Genomic DNA, 24,633 nt, shown 5'->3' with positions numbered 1-24,633 from the left:
TCGATCCTTCTACATCGTGTTGTGCTCGAGTTCCTTCGCGTTTATCTGCAATTAAAACAGCAAAGAAAACTGCCTGAATTCTCGATTTGCATTACCGTACAACGATAGATAACGATCGAAGTACTCTAAAATACATAAGACGACCCAAAAACTTTTAGATCATCTACGATTCGAAGATAGCAATCGAGAGTTAGAATCTACTAAAATGGAACACGTGTTCCAGTATCACTCATACAAACAATTTCTCTGTACATTCTACGTTCCTCAAGACGTCAATCTGCGTCAAGAATATCATGCCAGAGTTCTTCGTGCTCTTTCTTTAATTCTACCCCTCTTCTTCCATCATTTCCTGTGCCCTTTGAACGCCAGGACGGCGTCGTTGATCCTCTTCCCGTCTTGCGTTCCCTCTGTGTCCAAGTCCCGGAGGATGAAGGGATCAGAGGAGAAAGAGATATGGATTGACACTCGAATTCCTTCGGTAAAGGATCCACCCTTCGCTCGGTCATTTTTCTCATCCGCCGTGCATCCGAGTCGCGATCTAACAAACTAGATTCATCAAATTCGACACCGATCGTCCATTCACGGCGGTCGTTTGATTTCCCTTCGCGGAAAGGCCGGAGAAAGAGACTCGAAATTCCGAATCCTTACTGCGGTAGGTACTACATTGTTAATCTTGTGGAATATTTTCTGACACTGATGTCTATCAGGTTGCCTCGTAAGTTTCGTCTATTTGATAAAATATCTTCGACACAGACGATAAGAACTGCAGCATCTACTAGATCCATTTGTAAGATTTAAAGGTTCGACCGAAATGGCGAAATTAATGCAAAAGAAAATATTTTCATTCCCCGTACGAAAAAGAAGGGGTCGCAGGAATGTGTGAAATATCGAATTCTCCCCCGAGCTGCCAAGTTCCTCGGATGTTTGATACAGTGACACGAGAAACACCGCGCTAAATCATCTGTCGCCCCCCCCCTCCGAATTTACCCCTGCAGCGGCAGAAGCCTTAAGTCTCGACCTGTCTATCCGCCGTCACTCAAGAGCGTTACGAGCCGACCCTATGTGGCTTTTCACCCTTAAAACATCGCGTTTACGCCTAATCGCATTTCACCAAGGCAATTTATTAAAAAGACACCGTCTACGTCGACAATCTGACTTTAATGGCAATTTTCGTCGTTGAGTTTGAAACGACACTGCGCGACATTTGCTCGTCGTGGATTTTACTTCGCGATAAAGGATAATTCCTCGGATAGGTACGGGCGATTTTGCTAGCCGGAATAACTTTTTAATCGAAAGAGAATTTACTTTACGTTGCGACGAATTTCGATGTTTCGCCTTGTGATTTTTTTAACAGCTACTTACACCTACGTTCGAAACTACACAGACGCTTGATCCAAGGATCCAAGGATCCTCGCTACGTTTTATTCTCAAATCCATCTCTCAAATGTTCGTTTCGTTGTCGCAAAGTCCCGCTAAAGAGGCAAAACACGAGGGTCGCTTAAGAAAACCGACCACCCTCTATCAAGAGAAAGAAAAAAAAAAGAGAAGAGGAGAACGGAGCAAATTGTCGCGATCTCGGTGTGGCGAATAAACCGCGAAACAAAGAGATTCCGCGTAGAAGTGGATGGTAAAAAGGTTGACCCAATAGAAGGGATTATCGAGCGCGGGTGAAAAATAAAAGTACCGAGCAACGAAGCAGCCGATCTGGGAGTCGATCCGGCGTGTTGCGGCAAAGAACGCCAACCCCCTCGCGCGTCTTTCTCGACGTACAACAACCGAGAAGCTTCCAACATCGCCATCGCCACGACCACCATCGGTACTAGGTACAGCGTCGGTACTACCACCACCGCCGCCTTTTGCCCTTCTTCGTTCTCTTTCACCCCGCCAACCCCTTCGCCAGCCGCTGTTCCATCCAGCAACGAAGGCTGGCTGACGTTCCCGCAGGAGGAACATGGCTCCCAGGCACGATCCATCCTTCCAACCTACCCCTCTCGACTCTCTCCGCTCCTCCCGCGGCCCGTTTTCTCCGACACCCCCATCCCCACCGGCTGGTTGGCCCCTCGTTGCATTTTAAATCAAAGCCCCGGAGGTAACGCAATCACCAGGCATCACGACGCTTCCACAATTTTCTACTTTAAGCTACTTTATGTATTAGTACTCCCCCCTCCCTTCGCCTCGTGGCCGTCCGTCTCGCTTCCTCCGCAGTGGGATCCGCAGCACCCCCAACCCCACCCCCCGCGGCCCCCAAACCCCGTCCATTTCTCGTCTCTTACTGGCAAGCCAAGGCGAGCAGCCACCGCTGCTACATTAGCCCTCTACCGAACCATCCTCGTCCTCCTTCCAACCGCCACCTACTTCTCCGACGGCCTCGCGTTCCAGACTCAGTCTTTTACACTCCGACAGATCCTCTAGCACCCCCGCGGAACACCCCTCTCGGCTCCTAGCTGCGGCGTAACGAGGTTATTTTATTAAACAAGCTCCGCAACCCGCTCGCCGACGCTGTTGGAATTCTGACTGGACAGAAAGACGAGAACTTAGGAGGAGTTACGGAGTCGAGGATGAAACGGTGGTTGAATCTCGCGCAGCTAAGAGTTACACCTGCGTTTTCCAGTGTTTTTTGAGGGCTTAGCTTGCTGTGTATTAATTGGTTTAGCTTTCGTCTTCGCTGGACACAGAATAGTCGATGGAAACGTAAACAGAGAGAGGGAGAGTAGAACGTTGTTTCGCGATATTTTCTTGCGACTAATTTTTTACCGTTCTCTATCGTTTTAAAAGCCAGCAAAGCGAAACGATTCGCAAATCTACTCCCTGTCCCCTGTCGCGGAAAGAAAATCATGCCTGTAAACGGTGGGGAAAAATTGGGAATAGATAACCGGATATTTCCAATGGAGTCGGTATGATAGAGGGCGGACTAGCTATACGCGGTATAGGTACTCTATACGTGGTACGTAGTTCGCAAGCGTAGACCGATGTAATCTAGTCATCAGGAAACTTGATTATTCTCCTAACTCCTTCCTGTCTCTGTTTCCCTTTCCTCGAATTTAGTACTTCTGTGTTCTCCGATTGCTTCTCCGTCCGTTTTCGCTGTTGTCTTCCCTAATCATTTACTTTCGTTCTCTGCCTATATGTAGCTATTTAGTAGTCAATCCTGATTTCATATAAAACAGAATTATACGTATGACCTTATTCCTCTTCTTTAAGTATATTTTACAATTTTGGTCGTATTTTCTTGTCTTACTTTCATCGGACTTTAATTTCTGCCGGCAAACATATTTACGTCGTTTCAATTCTATCCACTTTATCCGTTCAACCTTTCTTTATCTTTGCCTATATATCAATTTATCTTCACATTTTCTTCTTCGCTCTCTTCGATTCGCTCTTCTTTATTTCCATAGGTCTCGTCCCTTTCCGTTCCGCTCTGCGTCTTACGTTCCGATCGGCATCGCCTCACGGTATTTTCCTATCGCGTTGATTTACGTACGCGCGCTCCCCGGCCATCGCAAATCAGGGCTATCCCCGAAGGGTTGGAAGAATCAAATGGAAAGAGAATATATGGACACGGATAAGTGCGTATTTGATTCGAAAACGTCATCGGCGAAGGCTCTACGTTTTTGCTTGGCGAATATACGAGTATCTTGAATTCCCGGCAAAGCGCAATTCGATAGGGGATGAAATTGGAACCGATCAAGCCTCGGGAAAATTGCGGAAAAATCGAGACGCCGGATTCCTTGTATCAGATTTTATCCACTTCTTTTTCTTCTTTCTCTTTTGTTACTTTTATTGGCCTTGAGACCCGGCTCGGTCCAAGGTTGATTTCAATTTTTGTTCATCGAAAGAGATACAACGTTGCTTTCAATTTGAACGGAGCCGACGTTTCTTTCCGTGGAATCGGCTCGTACGATACGTCGTCCTTCCAAATAGCACTTTCAAAGTTTTTTGAAGTCTTCAGGTAAAAAAATGTCTTCGTAAAGAGAAATAGCGAAGACTCTTACGACCGAGTGTACGATATTCGGACGCGTTTAAACTGTCGAAATACGTAAAATAAAGATAGAAAGGGACAAGAACGACGTAACTCGTGCGTATAACGGATTAATTCGACTCAGTTACCGAAAATTATAATACGTATCTTAAGAGCCTCTCGGCGAAACTCAAACACAAGAAAGCGTTCAAGTAGGTGCAGAGTGAACCGCGAAGAGGCAAACGTCGTTCACGTCCGTATACGTATATACAAACACGAGTTCTTGCGCTTAGTTGCGAGTTGGCCAAATGTCCGGCATGCAAGAGCCAGGAACGTCGTCCAAGATACGGCCTGAAGGAGGATGAACAGCACGACGCGTTCGTCCTTCCTCGGAGAGGGAGATTGTTCGCGAGCCACGACAAACAAGGATAAACGAAGAGCGACTCGAAGAACAGAGAGAGAGAGAGAGAGAGAGAGAGGGAGAGAGGCGGGGGGTCGAGGTGGAGCGCGGCTGATACAAACGAGAGAATCACTATGGACGAGGGGTAAACACGATTTACACCATGACGACTATTGCCTCTCCTCTCGTCCAAAGTGCCTACGCGTAGATGCGAGGGTGAGTTACAACACACGGGGAGACACTCGGGTTGCCCACGGTAGGGATGTTTGTCGTACGCGTTATTTGGCCAATAAAACCACGTGGCGATTCCGCCACCCCCGCGTAAAGCGGTTGCAACGACGCGATCAACTCGGATGGTCGAACAGAGAAGAGAAATCGTAGACCACGCCTCGCGAGTCGCTCGACGCCTGCGTGGTTCCGCCTATCGAACACGCTTTTGCTGCCTGGCCGTCGAAGCGACACCGTATCGCGACACACAATCCAGCTCTGGGACCCTCTTCGACGCCTCGAATCGCGACTCCTCCGGTTTTTCGGCCAACACGATCACGGCCCGCGGATCATACTCGTTCGAACATCACGCAGCGATCGGATCGGTGCAAGCTCCGCTCGTAACATCACAGATGCTGTCGAGAAGGACCCGAGGACTCGATGAGTTAACAGTGTCGAGGACGAGATTCTCTTGGAAAACGTCTTTTTATTCGAAGACTCCGTGTTAGAACTCCAGAGAGAAAGAGAGAGAGAGAGAAAGAGAGAAAGAGAGAGAGAGAGAGAGAAGAGAGAGAAAGAGAGAGAGAGAGGACGAGGTGATCGAGGACTAGGTGAATACCGTTGGTGTTAAGATTTGTTAGGTGATCCATGTCATCTCGCGTCAGCTGGATGATCGAGAATTCCCGTAGAAGTTTCATCGGAGCTTGATGGAAGGAGAAGTTTAAAGATGGAAGACTTCTCGTAGAAGACTGACTAATTGCTGTGAACAAGGAGGGCTCGTGAAGAAAGTTTGAGGACGTTGTTCGAGTAAGTGACGCGTAACGGATACTCGTTTCTTGCGCGTCGATCAGCTGGTTCGACGAAACTTTCGTATACCTCAATTCCGATCGGAAATTCACGTCTGCGATCTTCGAAAACTGTCGGGTATGTGCATCTGCCTCGAGGGCAAATCTAAGGATCGAACAGGTCGACCGAACTTTCAACGACTCGCCACCAAAATTCACGAGAGCCTACAGATACCAATGGAAACAGGCAAACTCCGCCACGTACATCTCGAACAGTGCGTTTATTAACCGAACAACGATACAATTCAACAAGTGTTTGCGAATCAAAGTGCCGAAGCAAGAACAGAAACCTCAAAGACTCGTTGCCGGTCTGATGTTTCCAAAGTGTCGTCGACGAATATTATCCGCACGTCCAAGTATATATTATCGAAAGTAATAAATAACATACGACGAGAAACTGGTGTCAGTGTTAAACGAGGGCACGAGTAAATCATCGTTGTGTCAGTGATCGGGAAGACTGTAGGGGAACGGTTGGCGGGAAGACAAGGTTCGGGGTAGATCGTGGATCTCGCGAGCGCGTCGCACGGTAAAGGGGTTCGGAAGGTCGACGGTGATCCGCGAGGGTGCGGAGGTAATCGGGAAAGTGTTGTTCAGCCACGAGTCCAGGATTCTCACCCCCGGAGGCGGTACCATTTCACCCGGGGGCGCGGGGCCGCCCGCGAGCCCTTCTTCGGGACACTATCATCCACCTACGCATAGTCCACCCCTGGTCAAGGTGAGCGATTGATATTCCAACTGTTCCCAACGATCTTCCTTTTCAACTCTTAATCCCGGACTGTACGACCGAGAGGAATCTAAATTTTTCTTTCCTTACTGCAATTCGACGAACAATTTTAGCATCTTCGGTGCTCGAATTGTAAAAGACGAACATTTTCTAAAATTTCGTTTTTTATATAATTCGGTACAATTGGGAAAAAAATACCAGCAGAAAAAGTAGCAGAAGCCTTAGTTCGTCGCACAACGATGATCATAGTACAACGTGCACGTATTAACAGAAATTTCAAATATACTCGTGAATTTTTAGTACAGGACATTTTTATCGACGACAAATTTATCAAAGGTTTACGGATAAAAATGTAATGGACGAGTTTTCAGTTGTATACAGCCTCGCAACAGTTTTCGCGAATAAATTAATTCAGCAAGGGATTTCCTTAAGTGTAACTGGTTCGTACCAAGCTAATTTACCAGTTTGAACCCGCTATAATAGCATTTGGCTATATTTTCAATTATGTTTGATAGGGTGCTTGAGAAAATTGGATAATATTCGAAAGAATCAAGTGTTTCAATCGTTTCGGTACAATTGTAATGGCAGGAATTGTTAATATCGTATAATGCCTATGCACTTTAATGTGCTTATAAATTACAATCTCCGATAGACAAATACAGTATCATTTCCCATAACTTCTTTGCCGTTACTCGTCTGCTTTTGCATCTCCTTCAATTTCCGTAAATAAAATAAATATATCCGAATTGTATATTTCAAGTAATACTTGCCAGGTGATGTTCGCGGGGAGTACTTGCTTATTTACGAATCACGGTAGAAAGTAAACTAACTATAGTCGCAGATCATGGCATCCGACGGATCAGAATCACCGAGTTTGACATCGAATAATTTTATCTCGTTTAAAGTAAATGATATTTTATAGCTATTAGTTGCTATCGATAGTGTTACCAAACGTATTCGATTCGAAAAATCGATATCGTTGTTTAATTTTGTATCGGGCGGAAGTGTGCGCGCTGTTTCGAAGATGATACCGTTCGATTCACGAATCTTTTCCAACGTCATAAAATATTTCTCGTCTTTTTCGAATTTTTACACTTTGCTGGCGTTCGTCGTTTGTCGCGTATCAAATCATTGACATTACTGACGCAACGCATCAAAAATATTTACCTCGAATATTTGCAAATGACGCAAGACCACAAACGGTACTTTGAATCTTTGAATATTGATTCAATGCTTTAAACGCATTTCGACCAAACTATAGTAATTTGTGAATCGTTTAACAATTGTTTATACAGTACCTTTTCGATTCGATATCATGCGATTAAATTTAATCGGTCGAGGAATTTTTAACTCCGCGCGTTATTCTCTCAAATTTCCAAATTTATTACGCGTATTTCTCCCGATTGCTATTTCTTCTTTTTTCACTTTTGAATCACTTGTTTCGAAGCCGTAGTACCATCAAAAACAACATTCCACAAACAGCCGAATCAAATGCAACTCAATTTTGCAGGCGTATCGGTCCTAGAGTGAACGCGTCAGAGTATTTAAATTCACCACCACCGCAAATATATGCACATTCGACTATTCATTTGGCTCGGTCTTCCGTGCATCGTCTCTTTATCGTTTCGATATCTGTTCGCGATTTTCCATCGTTTCGTATTTTATCGTCTAATAACTAATGCAGCGCGATTGTTCGACGATCGCGTCGAATTATTCCAATACGATCCATTGGCCGACCTTTAGTTTCCGTTTCGATCGTTTCGCCGTGCGATTCCAGTAGTTTCGGGATAGAAAGCATCGTGGATATCTGCGACGCGATGCGACGCGACGCCATACGGTGGCCGTGAAAGGCGACTGTTTTTTATGGCCACGTAATAACAGGATAGCCGTTGAGGGGATTTTCGCCGAGAGAAGAAGCTGAACGAACCGCTGGAAAGAGGTTGACGATGATGGGTATAAGGGCGGCTGTCCGTGCTCGTTCTCGTCAACCGGCACCGTGAATCCCTCCGGGGACTCGAGCTGTCTACAGCCGAAGCTTCCGCTGGAGAGCCGAGTCGGAATTTAACGCGATATGATTTTTCCCGAATGATTCCGTTCTTCGAGCATTTTTTTACACCGCGACGATCTCGAGAACGAACGTCATTCCGCCATGTTATTTGACTTGTAGCCACGACGAAGTGCACTCGAACGACTCAAGTACCAATAACAGAATAAACTCGCACCGTCGATGCCTCGAACACTCGATTCGATCGAACGGTTAAAACGAAGGATCGTAAAAGCGTGGATGCAAAAAGGTAACTTATGAAATCTTATAATATAACGTATTAAGGCTATTGTCAACAAGACATTACGATAAGGTCGGGTTAAACGATTCGATGTAATTGATGGATTTAATTGACACGCAGGCTCAAGCTGACAATCGGTATAAATATAAATTGTGCTTCTATTCGTTGAACGGAATATTCGAGAAAGCCAAGCACGGCGTTGGAATCGATCGAACGATCGCACCGTTGTCGAACGGATTAAAATCCGTGGCGCCGTGAATTAGAATCGATCGATAACGATCTTGAAGATTGTCGCATGATTCTTGGATAGAGGTTGCATCAAAATATAATGTCGTTAAGCTACGCGCGATCGTTTAAAAGTATTCCAGTGGCGAGATTCATTTCGATGGAGAAGCAACTTGTCCGAGTTTCGTCTCGTCGTAACGAACGAGTACAATATCATCGATATAAACGATACGTGTTAAAGAGATCGTAGGGCAAGCGGCTGCGGTAACCGAGAACGAAACACGATGGAAAAGCAAAGATTCGAGAAGACGTTGGAAAGCGCGAAGGGCCGTTGCGGCCCTGCTCGCACGCGCGCCCAACACTTTTGCTCTGATTAAGCTTAATTCATTCTCGCGACGAGAGAAGCAGCGGAGAGAAAGAGAGCAAACGAGAGAAAAGACGTTCCAGTAAAACGGGCCAACGCCGTACGAACCGGCGGCTCGCGCTGTCTGCCGTCCAATCCTGCCAACTTAACCTCATTAATAAATTAATTAGATATTATTGTGTTGGCAGCCAGGGCGGCAGCTGCGGGCCACCTCTCCCGCTCCGCTTCCTCCTCGTCTCTCCACGTCTTGGGCCCGCAGATGACGCTTCGGAACGCCACTATATCTATACGTACAAGTAGGGGGTCAAGACCTGTGACGTCATGTCTTTGCCTGTGACGATCACGCGTGTTCGGTCCAACCTACCCGCACGTTTTTCCATCTTCACATACAGTAGCATCTCGATTATAATTATCCGTACCTCGGTTAGATCGAATTATCCGAATAAAGTCCGAGTCATGAACGAGCGAAGAATAAATTACAGCACGTATTCCGTGTAACCGTGCGATTCTCTTACGTGGCGTATATACACGAGATGCTACCTCTTATTCGTTTTATAGATTAAACGAACGCAGTTTAGAGTCTAGTTCGGATACAGTTTACAGGCTTTGATCGACGGATAGAAGCTCGTTCGATCTTTTATCATCGAATCGAGCTCTTTCGTCGTTCAGCGAAATTGTCGGTTTGTCCGGTTTAAACGATTCTCCGTTAGCAACGCAACGGAAATAGGAAAGAAAGAAGCGATCCGACGCAAAAGTGAGAAATACGCGGAACGACTCGTTGGAGAACCGGATGAAAATTCGTAACGCGATCGAGGAGAGAGGGTCGATGGCAAGATATCGGGTAACGGCGAATCCTAGCGAAGGAGCTGACGCGGCGATGCTCATTACGGGGTAGAACGGTGACTACTGGTAATGACAAAAAGCACATGCAGCATTATCATTGCGGAGTGTATGGCATTAAGCTGTAGGGGGCCAGGATTAGGATGTCGGCCATTACCGCGCGTCACTGACCGTTTATTCTACGCCGTGCACGGTGTGGTGACTTCCTCTAGACGCGTATGTATGCCTACATAACCGGAGGATGAGGACACTCGCGAGGTCGTGAAATCTCGTCGAGTGCGATTCACCTTTCTATTCGATAACCTTGCTTTTCTCGACATACGCGTGTACTCTATCTCCTGCTTTTTCCTGCTTCTATCGATAATCACGAAATAATTAGCGGAACGTTGCCGTGTTCTTCCAAACGGACAACGAACGACAGTTTTACCGATATATTCTTCCACTGTGTTGCTCGTTGTACACTGTACACTGCATATTGTTTTCGAGAATCGTTTAAATTTACTTCGTTGAATCAACGGCGGTGACTAAGCGTCATAAAATGTCAATAAAATACTTCAACGATCTTTATTGGCAACCGTGGACTTCCTTCAGCGTCGTTTTCAACACACGTTTATTTGTAAAAGTGTTCCCAGGGTAACTCATTTTCAATTTCGCCTTTTACTTCTCTTTTTTCACGTAACGATATCGTACGTTCACATCTGCGAGCGAATGAAGATCGCATTAACTCGACTAGTCGCAAACAAAACGATAGATCTAAATTCGTGCTAACTCACACCTATCAAGCAGGACAGATGTTCGGATAAATTAATTATTCCCATCAATTTTCATTCGCGGAATGTTCGCTCGGAAGTCGGCGACGAAAATGCTCACTACGCGACGTTAACGCGATATAAAAACAAAATCACTTCGATTACTTTATCTTTTGCGAACGATTGAAATCACCGAGCAAAAATTAGTCAGAAATTGGATATTCGCGAAAGCTGTATGCTTAAGGAATCGACGTAAAATTCGATCAGACGTTGAAGTTAAATTTTTAACGAAACGTTTAATGGAAAAGGACGGAGCAAGCGAAAAAGAAAAAAGACACGATGGATCAAATTGCAATTATCGATCAACCGATGGGAAAGCACCGCGGAAGCCTCTTCTGTGAAGGCGACGTCGATTAAAAGTAACGCGGTTAAATAGCAATCTGCCGGCAAATTATGTAAGCAACGCTTGAAACTAACGCGATCACAGTCGATTCGAACGCAACGAACGATTAACTTCGTATCCGGACGATTAATACGAACTCGAGTTAATTAATAGCGTCGAGTAGCAGTGTCGTGTTGCCACTCGTCGAAAGACGTACGTATCGGAAATTAGAGCGAAAGAAGACTTTATCGCGCTTCGAAGAACGTTTACCTCGATTTTGCGGTCGTTTCATCGATTTTACGTTTAACCGAATCTATGAAAACGACGAGCTACGAATTTAATAGAACGACTGGCTGATCTTAAGTCGCGCGATCCACTTTTCCAAAATTCGTGGAATTTGCATAAGCTGGCATCCACAACCACGTACGTACGTAACGTATTGCCTAACGTTCGAATACAAACTATCGAACGAGCCACTTTTTTCTTCAACCGACATTCATCGAATTTCGATTTCCATTTTATCCAGCGCGAATGACTTAATTTAATGGAATAAATCGAAGAAAAGATGAAAAAAAAAAAAAAAAATAAACCGCCAGAGGAGTCGATGTTTAATTATTTTTGGGCGAAAAGTACACAGCTCGTCGGGATTTAAATCGAATTTAAATAAATCGACGGCGCTGCTGTTGACAGAAGCACTCGCGGAGAGCGCAACGAGCTCCCTGATTTAATTACAAATTGATCGATTTGTTTGTGCGAGCACTTTCCGACGCAGTCGTTTCGAAAAATCCCGAGCATTCGTCGAAAAAAATGGATGTTTTACAGGAGAGACGAGGGGTGGGGGGAAAAAAAGGAAAAAAACAAGAGAAACACGAGAGAAAGAGGAGCGAAAGGAGAAAGAAAAGAAATAGACCGATACAACATGGTGGACAATTGAACGACGGTGCTTAGAGAGGCTGGTGCGTTTAATGCGCTTGAAGCAAAGCAGATAGCTCGCTCTAAATTGCGCTTAAGTAACTTAAATTTAATTTAATTTCGCATTGGTTCATTGGTGTCTCCGTTCGCGATATTTAATTCAATACGGGCGTAACATTGTATTACGGGTACTTGCGCAATGTTCTCGATGAATGAAAGAAAATTGGATAAAAATATAGCAGTCGAGGATTGCTGATGGATGTAAGTGGCAACGATTAGAAAACTTTATTGGCAACGTTTAAGTATTTATTCAATGCTCCGCGTCTCTTGACTTCGAAAGAAATTGATAGCGTTGATATATAGAGCATCGAAAAAATCGAATCTCAGACACGAAAGATCGTATCACACTCGCAAATAGGAATAGAACATTCTTGATCGATATAATCCGATTATTCGCGATGCTTTTCTTACGATTATTCTCTTCTTTTTCGGTATCGTTCACTAAAATCGAATAATTATAGGACGGTATTAGTTCATGAAACTTCGAAGAAACGACGTATGCGCTGACTCGATACTTTACAATCGATCGTCGAACGAGGAAGTCGTCGAACATAAAATTTATATACGTACGCTATATCGATCGATGTATCACGCGTAATTCTCGTGGAGTTCGTGGCCCCGGGATCGTTCGGTTCGAGGAGAAGCGTCCGCTGGAAGACTTTCGACCAGCGTCGGTCTCGAACGAAATTGACTCTTAATCGCAGTGGCGCCACGCGGTCATGAATAATTGCCGGCATCAGCAACGAATTCGAGGACGGATAATGCAGCAATCCTCGAATCGGGTCGTATCATTTATTCAGTAGCTCGTGGCCGTCACACGGTGGCCGAAACTGTGGATTTGCAAATCGTATTAACCCGCGAGCGCGAGAAAAAAAAAGAACTCGCTCCCTTTCTGGACCCCGCGCGTCGCAAAGGGATTAAAACGCCGCGATTTTTGTTCGCGCGTTTTCAAGGTGGCCCTGTGTCATGATTTTTCCACACGATCGCTGATTTAACCTTTAATCGCTATCGCGTATCGTTGGGTCGGCGCAATTCGCAAGAGTTTCGATATTGACTCGATTTTCGGCTACTTGCTTCCCATCTGTATTTTACGTGTTGCGCGCTGCGCGTTGGAGGGCACCGGATCCTCGCGTACGCGCTCTTCTCATAAAATAATTGTTATCGACTTTGAAAAATAAACGCTCTCCAGTAAAGAGGATTAATCGTACTACGTGTAATCGTATTCTAATCAACCCGTTTACTTACGTACACTCATCGTTCAACGTATTGATTATTGATCTCTATTAATTCGCGGTAGTACGTTACTCCATAGCGTACAGATCAACGCAACGATTGCATCGTACGCTTTTCGCTATGTCTATTATTAACAGAAGCATTACACCGTTTGTCCATTCATTTTAAATGATATTTACAAGTCTTCTATATCTCTCCTCGTCGAATATATATTTGATAAAACATAACGGAAAGAGCTACGAATTTATGTATTCACGAAGATGGAAGGAAAGACCCTGCTGTACGATTTGACTTCGACGAATCTTCCACGCGTTCGTCACAAACCAAGAATAGCACCCACCTATTAGCCACACGAACATATCCGAAAACCAAGTCCTTCAATTTACTCCCGCGAACGCGTTCAAATCTAACATCGACGCATCCAAACGATGAAAGCTCTTCTTCTTGTCGAAACAGCGTAACGGAAGGAGATCAGAGAGAGAGAGAGAGAGAGAGAGAGGGAGAGACGAGACGAGAGAAGAAGAGGAAAAGAGAGAGTCGGTTAAGGGAGGCAAGCGCGTCGCGTTTACACGGTGAAATGCACACACGTGGCGGAGGGGGTGTGTAGGAGGGCGCAGACACGCCCCTGGCTCGAAAAGGTGCACCGGGGTGTGTGTAGGGAATTCGAGGGGAAAAAGGGGATCCTCCGTGGAAACCAAGGGAAGAGGCGCAGTGAAAAAGGTGGATCGAGACCGTTCCTCCTTATATCGGTACCCCTGGAGGGTCTCCGCTCCCGCGCGTCCTGCAGCCCCCACTTTTCGCCTGGAGGCTGCTGTTTTACGCTTTTCGACTTTTTCAAGATTTATCCCTGCCGCTTCCTCGCTAAATCGCTTTCCGGGCGAAATTTACGGCCGGGCAATAATACAGCAGAGCGAGTGTGCAAGCGGGGTGCAAGGGGGATGCAAGGGTCCCGGCGGAGGTGGGCCAGAGAGGAAGCGGAGGATAGTAACAGTAAGGGAGCGTACATGCATTCCCGGCACGTTTGCCGGCTTCTTCTCTACCTGACTGACTGCTTCCACCTCTTACTCGAGCACTTTCTTTACGACTATCCTCCACCTTTCACCCTCCGTGCACCGAGAAAACTCCAACGGGGCCATTTCGGGCCTGCGCGCGCTTTATATCTTTTCTTCGGCGCCTACTCGCTGAAAATCGTTGTTTCCCAAGATTTTATGGAATCATAGGACGTGTTAATGGGTCCGAGATGGGGTTCGTTCAAGGGTGAGCGAAGCTGGTAGTAATGAGCAACGGAAGTAGGGTGATCGCGCGATTGTTAGCGACGTTGACGAATAACCGATGAATGCAAGATGAGTTCGGTCTTACGTAACTATTAGACTTCGTAACGCGGGTGTGACCGAGTCATAAACGAAGGCTCGAGAGTCGAGGAATTTCAAGATCGAGGGTTCTTGATTCGTGAAAAAAGTTTTTCCCTTATCGATCGTTGATGATGGAAGCACGTTGTTTTCGCTTTCGCGATCTATTAAAATCAGAAACCCTGAAAATTTCACTGCAAATTGGAGCGTAAGAACGACCAAAGTAAAGAACAGAAATTGGAATCATAGAAAGAAATTGGATAGAATATAACATTTTTTAGAAGTCGTGTTGACGAACCATGGCCAGTCAAGGTTCGACGGGTATAGCGAGGGTGGGCAAACGTGGTGGTGGAAATTTGGCTTATTCCCCTCTGTAACTCATTATGTTACGTTTACAAGCTATCCCCACCGCGTAGCTTCCGTTGAGTGAGTTCACTCAGCTTCATCGAGCTTGCACGGTCTCTTCGAAATAGGTCACCGCCAATCTCTGCCGATTCCACTGACCGACGGAGGACACGAAAGAAAAAAAAAAGTGTAGAAAATTCGGAAGCATCTTTTCCTTCCAAAGAATCGATCGACACCAAGACGCTTTAAAAGATTCGATCGTCGAAGTGAAATATTCTATTCTATATCTTGTTCTATATCTTTATGAAATTTCCTTGCGAAATTGTCGACTTTGTTGAGATTCGTAAAAGCATCGGTCATCCACGATCACGGGGAAGTTTCTTATGCATTATTCACCGAGGTATCCGACGAACAGGGTGTAAAAGTATACCAGGCCGATAAACTATATAAATGATGTTCTAACGCGGAAACACGACAACCAAGCGAACCGCTGGTCACTCGTCAGCACGTGACCAGCGAATTTGGAGCTGGGATTTCCCGACGAAATGATTTATCGGATTCGATCGAGACACCGAAGCAGAGGGACGATAGAGAAAAGACGAGATTTAAAGTACGACAAGAGGAGAATGAGAATTCGTTAAAACAGCGCAGCGCTTCTTAGATTATAATCGAAAATTATAACGAAAGTAATTCACGAGAGAGTAAATGTTCGCTCATCGAGTTTCATCGAACTGTTATTCGCCACGATTCTTTCACGTTTCATTCCTTCGAGCGTATCGCTGGCAGAATCGTTCCGAACCTACGTTCTACCGTCTAAATTGATTTTCAGTCGCTAGATCCCGAGCGATTTTTTACGCTCGAAAAATCGGTCGCTCCATGTTCGATAACCTAATGAAAAATTAGTTAACCTACGATAGAGGAATTTCCAGTGGTCCACTGGACCGATAAGGATACCAAGCTTATTGGTTACCGTTACTCGAAAAGATTGGCAAGCGTTGGTCTAGGGGGCGCGACATATTGGACGAAATTGGCGCATATCAAACGGAGGGAAGCAATTGGAATATAGTAGGATCCAGATCCCGTCCCTGCTCGTGCTTGGTTTCGTTGGAAATGGTGCCCTCGGGGCGAAACCGGGAAGCGAAACCCTCGACTGCGCATCCCCTATCTCTGTTCCCTCGCACCCTCCGGCCTCACCATCGCCACCACTCCATCCTGCCACTTCCAACAAACCCCTCTGTTCCCGCGCTGCCTTCCGCCCTTTCCGCCCCCGCCGCGATATTATATCGCCGGGAAGAGCCTATCTACTCGCAAACGCGAGAAGCCCAAGTTCTCTCTCGTCTTGGAACGAACTTCAAATTAGATACAGCTACGAGCACAATGGAGCACTGCTGGGTAAATACGATAGCGTAATTTCGTATTCTCTTTGCCGTAATCGGCTGAGACGTACGATTTGCGGCCGAGCTAACTATTGTTTGTCGATTGGAAGAACGTTTTCGACGAGCAGACGATTCGCCGATGATCTTTCACGGAAGAGGATTTTTCGTAAACGCGAAGAGACGAGACGATCAAAAGTTACGAACAGACTTTGACGTTATTTAAATAAAATTATATCTTTGTATCGTCCGCGATTTATCAGGAAGCCCGAAACGAGATCCCAGCAAGCTGATTTCTCCGACGTTTTTCGATCAACGTATCTTCCAGAATCCTATCGAGGCGAATCGCGAAAAAGCAAAATCGCCGAATCTCCTATGTAGTTCGCGATTCGCCGATCATCCCTCAAGATCCCAAGAACGCGTAACTCCTCTCGGCCTTAAAACAAAGACGACCGGTTGCTCGAGGCAGTAGCCGGCTCGTAGCTGTCTCTACTCCGCGACTATGTAACCGGAGAATCAATACGATCCTCCTGCTCGTTCGGTGCGCCAATTGAGCTCGTTGAATCTGTGCCCCGAGCCACGCGGTTACGTATGCCCGATTCCGCGCACAGACGTGCGCTGGCATACGCACGCCGCACACACGCACACGCGCACGCACATACACAGCTTAAACACAAGCGTGAACGGAGCATAGGTACAAGGTGTACACAGAGATACACGCAAGCACACTGACACCGTTCACGAGGATTTTCACGCAGGCACACACGTATAGAAACATTCGACGATCCACTTGCGATCGATGAACGCGGAGGAGACGCACGGAGAGACGTACGCGTACCGCAGCCACCAAACAAACTCATCCGTGTAATTGACAAATTGACAGATTAATTCAATCACGGCCAATGCTTCTTCGTCCCGGCCTCTCGTTCTCGTTCAGGTTCCCCGTTTAATGTATATCGCTACATCGATGAAGAGCCATCACGGACGCTTCTTGTTGGGTCCGTTCCTCTCTATCCTCCGTGTTGCTGTCGTAGCGCGTGTGTTTGTCATCGTTGGAACGTCACGTCGCGAACGGAATCGCTGTCGCGAAGCGAGCGAACAAAGCGATAGCGGTTACATTTTAATCCCTTAAAACGAACATTTTTCCTCCAGTTACCAACGAGACATCCGTTAAATATCGTTCTTCGTTCGTCGTATATCCTAATTTATCTTGTCATCGATCTCACTGGACTTTACGTTTGTATGATACGAGCAATGCGAAAGCGTGGCAGGAAACGCGACGAAGGCGACAACGTTCGATCGAATTTGGTCGCCGAGAGGCCAATCGTCTAACGCTTGGACGTTTATTACGAAACAATCAAGATGTTTGCTCGTTCCCTCGAGATCACTGGCCGCGACAATGGCGATGCGTTACAAGGGGAGGCAGTCGTTTAAGGGCTATAAATGCATGCCGAATGGAACGGTATCCGGAAGCGGAATCTCTCCACGACCCATCGTCCGGAACGAAATCGCGTGGGACGTTTCTTCCTGCTGCAAAGATGCTGTATACGGGCTATTAATTGAGAGGGGGACGATGAATGGTCCTGGAATGATAAATAGATCGTGAAAAAGCGTCCAGGAACCAGAAATCACGCCATTACGGACCGCCTGCTCTCCCCCGAATCAAATTCCTTTGCTTTGACAGTGTACGACGAGAAAATGATATCGCTTCTGTCAATCTTTTAACGACGACGATGCTTATCTGCGACCGAAAAAGTCGTCGACATCTCTCCACTTACCTACGTTGTTTGACTCTACATTGTTAGAATCTTCGATTCTATTATTGCGTACGGAAATCTCCGGCGGTATCGAGTGGAAAGCGAAAAAGAAAAGAAAAAACGGGAGAAAGAATCGAGCCCTGGAATCCGAGGGAGAATCAAACCAGAGAGTAATAAACACTTGATTCAACACCGCTCATCTTCCTCTTGTCTCTTCACACCGACAGCCAACTCCATTTGACTCTTGCCTCTACTCGATTCCACCGCATTGCACACGCCCTTCCCGATGTGTACACTCCAGCGAACATCCATACTGCTTCCTCCGTACCCTCTGTTCTCGTTCTCACCCCTTTGTCCCCTCGCCCCGATCCTTCGTCTCCCTTGCTCCACTCGACTTATCCCTCTTTCTCGCTCCTCCGTCGCTGCTTATTTTTTTCCATTTCGCACTTCCTGTCGTTTCTGCATTTTTTCGCGTTCGCCCCTTTTTACTTTTTTCGTCGTAACCGTGGTGGCAGTCACCCCGCACGAAAAAGGGTGAGGATGGTCGAGGCTCGATCATAGCCGGCCGTTCCGCTTTTCCCTTTCGGTTCGAGCAGGCCACCCGGTGGTTTTCGGTTTATTTCCCGCTTATCCATTTATATTTGATTTATCCTGGCTGTCGCGCACCGCTCCGGGAGGGTTGACGCCTCGATTATCGCGTCGATCGTCGCGCGAAGCGATGCTTCCATCGTTGATCCTCGCTCAACGACGCGTTCTCAGCACTCGCGCCGATAAACATTACACGGAATTGGAAAAATCCTCTAAAATCTCGACAAAGAATGGCCGATTATTAAATGCAAACGCTAGAAGCGTAGTTGAGCAAACGAATATTTGTTAAATCCTACTGCTAAATTCGATCCAATTAGCCAGGATTGCGAAAACCTGAAACTATGGTAGAATCGAGAGAAAAACGATAAAAGACCGACGATCTTGATTTAAAGCTGTTAAAGCTGTTCGACCAAAAAGGGAGGAAAAGGGGGCGAAGAAGAAGTTTTTGTTGAAGCAACATCCGAGGCAAAAAACTGATACGATGAACTAAAGTAACTGAATACTTAACCGCATAATTCGATCAGCCGGAAAGATCGAGCGACCGGTTTAATAATGATGCCCGTTCTCCGGCAGTAATTTCGGGTAGTTTGGTCGTGAGCTTACGATCCGGGGGATGGTTGAGCGTGCGCGAGTAAAGAGGTTAGGGCACGGGGGAGCAATACCATATGCAAAATTAACCTCCATTAAATGCGTTAACTCGGCGACGAGCATGCTCCGATGCGCTTAACCAAAGTACATTACACCGTACTCGATGCGGTCTATAGACAGGGCCGTGCGATTCTCTACAGGGTGTTAACGAAGAAAACGATCGAAAAAGTGTTTCCGAATGTGAATCTCCGACGAGAGACGTTTAATCGTTTAATTACATCGTTTGACTCTGCGAAGATACACAAGGGCCTTCGCGCTCCACAAACCTAATATCGTTAATAAATTTGAAGAATCTCGACATCACGAGTTAATGTTCGTGATAAGTCGATGATAAGTTCGACGGTAAAAGAAATACAATTTTCAAGGTAAATTGTATGGATTTACCAGTCATATGATATCGCGTAATACGGAGGATGCAGTTCGAGTATCGTAGATGGAAATAAATCAAGAGGAGAGAGACACCCTATTTAGAGGCATCTTTATTCGTTCTCTGAAAGCCTGATTTCATTGACTGCATCAAAGGTACCATAATCTAAAGTACACTTACGTACGAGGGTTTCGGTGGGGAAGCGATAGAGATATACGTCGTTCGGAAAAACCACATAAGTACAGAAAACGATATAACGTTCGAATTCGTCTAGAGGATTTTTTTAAATGAATTTTTACGTCCTTCTTATTTTCTCTAATTCGCTTTCCACCGTAGGATTCCCAGAAAATTACCGACCACGGATACGTAGACATTGCCGGACGAATAAGAGCACAGATGTGGCCTGTGATCAAATTTGAGACAAACTAGTCCGCAGATGTGTCAAGGCATTTGTCATCGTCGAAACGCACGCACGATCCTCTACGCTGTACGAAAGAGTCTCGCTGTCTCTCTGCACGTTTATTAACACCCTGTATATGTCGTGGCGTCTAATTGGCCGTCGCGATCGTCGGGGCAAAATGGCCTTACGCCGCGCATATTTACCCACAGTTCGTTTCGTCCTCGATTTCTTTTCAACGAGACGACAATGCGCGCTCTTAACCCGTTAACCGTCTATGCCGTAATATTATTGAAGAAGCCGATCTACAATTGTATTGTGCGCGACACGATATTACGTTCTGGGGCACGCTCTTCCCTTTTGACCCGTGCCAATCGAAACACTGCCTCTCCGGCATGCCTCTGGTCCGATCTTCCAGCCGGCTTTGCTCCGATATTGGACAGATTTTGAGAGCGAATTGCGATACGGTTAATTTTCTATCGCCGTTTACGATTAGCTTATTACCTCAATCGTCGAGTAAAAGAATAACTTTGAACGTGATCGATACTGTCAAAAGTCGCGGAACAGATGTGACAATTATCTCGCGATATGTTACAACAAATTGTAACTTCCGAAAGTTATACAGCAAAAGCTGACACTGCGAATTTATTAAATTTATTGGACAAAATAGCGCAGACGAGACGACATTCTACTCGAAAAAAGGCGAAGAAGACGTTAATGCGGCGTCGAAAGGAATAAAAAGAGCGGTCACTTTGCAACGCAGCAAACGCAATTAACGAAAGCACGCAAAAGTTTGTTTCCTTTGCCCTTCGCATTCCTCTCAACTTTAGAACCTAAGGGCCTTCGTCGTATAGTAATAGATGCTTATTAAATTGTGTCATCCAGGAATAAGGGCTAACACGGTGCATCCAATTTGTGCCGCTTAATTAATTCTCTCCAATTTATTCCAGCCGGCCAATAAAGAAACCAGGACCCCGTCGGTCAACGAGCGCCGATGCGAGCGCAATATTGTCCCTAATGAAATCTTCGTTAATCGCGTCTCCGTCAAGTTTTCCAATGTACGACGACACGACGATGTCGTTCCAATTGCTCGCTCCACGAATTTTACGCAGTTAGACTCGATAGAAGACTCGGGCTTGATTTTTAGCCGTTCGTGACAGTCTCTCTTCGTAGGTAGGTGTATAGCTTGACACAGAGTCGAGTTCGGTACTCGAAACAGACATCGAAAAACGTCCTACGAATAGATGATTCCACGCGTGGGAATGGCACAAAAATTATTGGAAATTGGGCAGAATTGTGGAATAGTAAATTTCAATACCAATTACGATATAAATATTAACGCGGATTTCAATTAATATTATTTACCGTTAATATCAACATTGGCACTAATATCAATTCCGTTAAATTCGATTATATCAATTAGACAATTTTAGTCCCCTCGGTCATGGGCATATATTAATTTATGGCTTTCTGTGTTTAACATTCGCTGGAACGGTGAAACGTAGTTGGCGTGTATAAACGGGACAAAGATTTAAACTTGATCGAAATCTAAGTCGCAACTTTCCTATAGAATCAACAATTGGAAAAAAAGAATCGATTAAAATTCGCTTTATTCGTAAAACTTACTTTTCACCCAAACTCACCCCTGTATCACTATCGACAATCCGAACAAACTTACCTAACCCCGTTTCACCTCGTTGAATTAGCAGAAGGAATTAATCAGAGGATATAGCAATTGTCGAATAAACGCCAGTATCGAGTCTCGGAGAGGGACAAGAAAGCGTGGAATCCGTCGCGCGTTTACCGGATTCAACCCCCTAGTGTCGTAGTCGACTCAGGGAGGATGCTATCGCGCGGAAGCGAGAAATTAGCGAGAGAATAGCGGGAGAATAGCGACAGGGTAGCGACGGGGCGAGGCGTGACAGCAAGCTAATTACAGTATTATCGCTTTTAATTGCGATTCGTGCTATTTGCGCAATGGCGTGGCGGTGCAGCGTGCGATTGTCGTCGCGTGCCGAATTATTGGATGTTGACGTCAGCCGACGCGGCACCGCTTTGCTCGTAATTGCCGGCACCAATTATGCAATTAGCGCCGCTCTCTAATGAGCGCAGTGTTACACGCGCGGAATCTAAACAGCCGGGATATTTGACAACCGTGCAACGTATCGCGCTTCTACGCGAATTTTCGCTTCGGCACGAATCGCTGCGACCAATTTCTGGATTACGAGAAATTCGCTTATTTACTCGCGGATTTACGCCTCGTAGCAACAGCTGCCTTTACTTTTTCCAAACTTCGTAATCCGCTGTCTTTCAAAAAATTATCAAATCGTAGAATCTTATTGGCGATACGAAAGGGAAGAGAAAACGAAACTCGCGATCGTTACTGGCTGGTCTATCTCTCTGTTTGCCCAAAAATCTAATTATCCGCAGTATTGAAATCTAATTACGAGCTGTGTGTTCCGATACTCATAAATGATGCGCTATACTTGCAAGGATGTTAAACTACAGTAACTCGATAACACTGGCCCCGCGCAATTAGAACTGTCGGTAACAAGATATTCCTACGTGTACCCAAATAATTGAATACCGGCATTACTGGATGTCCATAATCCGGGTTACCGAACCATTGGATGTGTACATTACTCACACACCGTTACGGGACTAACATCGCTGTAATTTTCGTAAACTTCGTAATGGACTATCCGGCACTCTCCGGTGCGTCGACATCAGCATCGATATCGATAGATCGGTTGCTCTACGCTCTCACGAACCAATTTCCATGCCTGTGTTAAGCACGGAAAAATAGGACGAGTTGTATGTTTGCAACCACCCGGAAGAAATAACTACGGTAATTCGATCGTATATCGTTCTCCTCTCTTGAAGATCGAGATAAACGAACGAACATTTCGCATCGTGAAAAAAACAACGTTATTTTGGAAAACACTGGGAGAAGAAGTCGGATCGTATCTGGGTTAATGTCGTTTCAAATTCTTCGCAAAGATATATAAGCGCTTGTAAAAAGAGAAGAAAGGAAAGAGAAAAAGAAAATAGAAAATTTGGTCAAACACTCGAAAGTACCATGGTGTAACGCGATTTCCTGTAACGTATCGGCCGCGTTGTACGAATTTTCTCACCCGTCGAACCCGATTACAAGCGAATCATAGAAACCACGTCGACGCGAATCGAATTGCCAGCTACGTACCATCGAACCCCGCTAACTGGCTACGAAAACTCGTAACGTAACGAGCGTGTAACAAATCCGACGCGTGTGCCAATGTGTAAACACACTCCACTCGAAGCCGCAATCCCTTATGCTCTTAGAATAGGGTGCAGTCGGATGATCGCGCAATAAAACACTGGCATAATGTTTCGCCCCCGCTGGTTGAACACCGCAAATACACCCCTGGACCGCACGCAGGTTTATTTTCGAGGGAGCACGTCTGGCGTGTACGTACATCGAAAGGGCTAAGGACCTGCTGCAGCAGCCAGAGCTCGAGGGACACCCCGGGGCACCCATCGCGGATTAGCCTCGCTACATTTCGTCCCTTCTGTCGATGCGTATGTTCCGTCATTACGCGTCTAACTCGACCAACCTAGGCTACCAAGGGTTGTTACCGAGTATTCAGAGGGGTTGATTCGATTCTTTCTACCTGCGACTAATCGGCTGATCCATTTAATGGTGTCACTGGCTCGCGACGTTTGATGTTGGAGCGCGCGGACAGACGAGGGTGAAAAAGGGTGTCTCGGTTGATTTTTGGTTTGCTTGGGGTTATATAGAAAGAAAGTGGACTAGCGGATTCGTTCTTTCGGGGGTGAATATAATTTGTCCTTTATCCGAAACAACGAACACCGGATACCGGAAAGTCTTTGGAACTTGTTGCGTTCTTTAATGAAATAAATTTGAAAAACAAAGTGAAACTTCGAATTAGCGAAAATTGGTGAAATTTTGATAAACGAAAGTGACCAATATACGTAGGTAAAAATTCTAAGGGCCCGATACAGACTAAACGTTACCGTACGAGGTTCGAACTTTTCATCGACTTCCGGGAAAAGCGAAGACGCTGCACCGAAATGGTTTTACGGGCAGCATCGAAATCACCCCCGAAATTCCATTTGCGATCCCTCGGAAAGGAGGCTGCGTGCATACGTAAAGCGAAACCCGAGCCAGTAATCCGTCGTCGTGGAAGGTCGGGCAGCCGAAACGAAAATTGGCTAAATTTCGTTAAGTTTGGCAGCAATTACTTTTGATACCCGACACGCGGCCGTAATTGCGTTGGGCCAAGCTGAAGCGAGCGCGCGCGACAGAGAGGGGTAATAATTCGCTAATATCAATTTCAAATTTCAATTAGTATCATCTCGACGTCTGCTCCCAGATCCAACCACCCGGCTGCCCCACCACCGCTATTCGTTGCCGTTCTCTCGCTCCTTCTCTCTGTCTCTCCGCCTCGGTTTTCTCCTGGACCCCAGAAGAGCACGGCATGATCTAAAATTCAATTTGTCCCTTGTAGCGGAGCCGCAAAGGGCGAAGGAGCAACAAAGGCAGAGAGAAACTAGTAAAAGAGAGAGAGAGAGAGAGAGAGAGAGAGGAACGGCGGGAACGATCGAGAGGGAAGGTTCGCGAGGCG

The 24,633-nt window shown here is 45.9% G+C and overlaps 1 protein-coding gene across 1 annotated transcript in view; it reads left to right on the top strand.

The window, feature by feature from the left end:
- Positions 1 to 5,180: 5,180 nt before the first annotated feature.
- LOC117233545 (paired mesoderm homeobox protein 2B) overlaps positions 5,181 to 24,633 on the top strand; it is a 37,239-nt gene continuing 17,786 nt past the window's right edge. The window contains exon 1 of the mRNA XM_033493941.1: positions 5,181 to 6,125. The gene's annotated coding sequence lies outside the window, so the exon portion shown is untranslated. The remainder of the gene's footprint in view (positions 6,126 to 24,633) is intronic.

This window comes from Bombus vosnesenskii, unplaced genomic scaffold, assembly GCF_011952255.1.
Source record: "Bombus vosnesenskii isolate JDL3184/JDL3185 unplaced genomic scaffold, Bvos_JDL3184-5_v1.1 scf7180000013297, whole genome shotgun sequence".
In the NCBI taxonomy this organism is placed as follows: Eukaryota; Metazoa; Arthropoda; class Insecta; order Hymenoptera; family Apidae; genus Bombus; species Bombus vosnesenskii.
The sequence above is the reverse complement of the archived record's forward strand: the minus strand, read 5'-3'. Positions and strand labels throughout refer to the sequence as shown.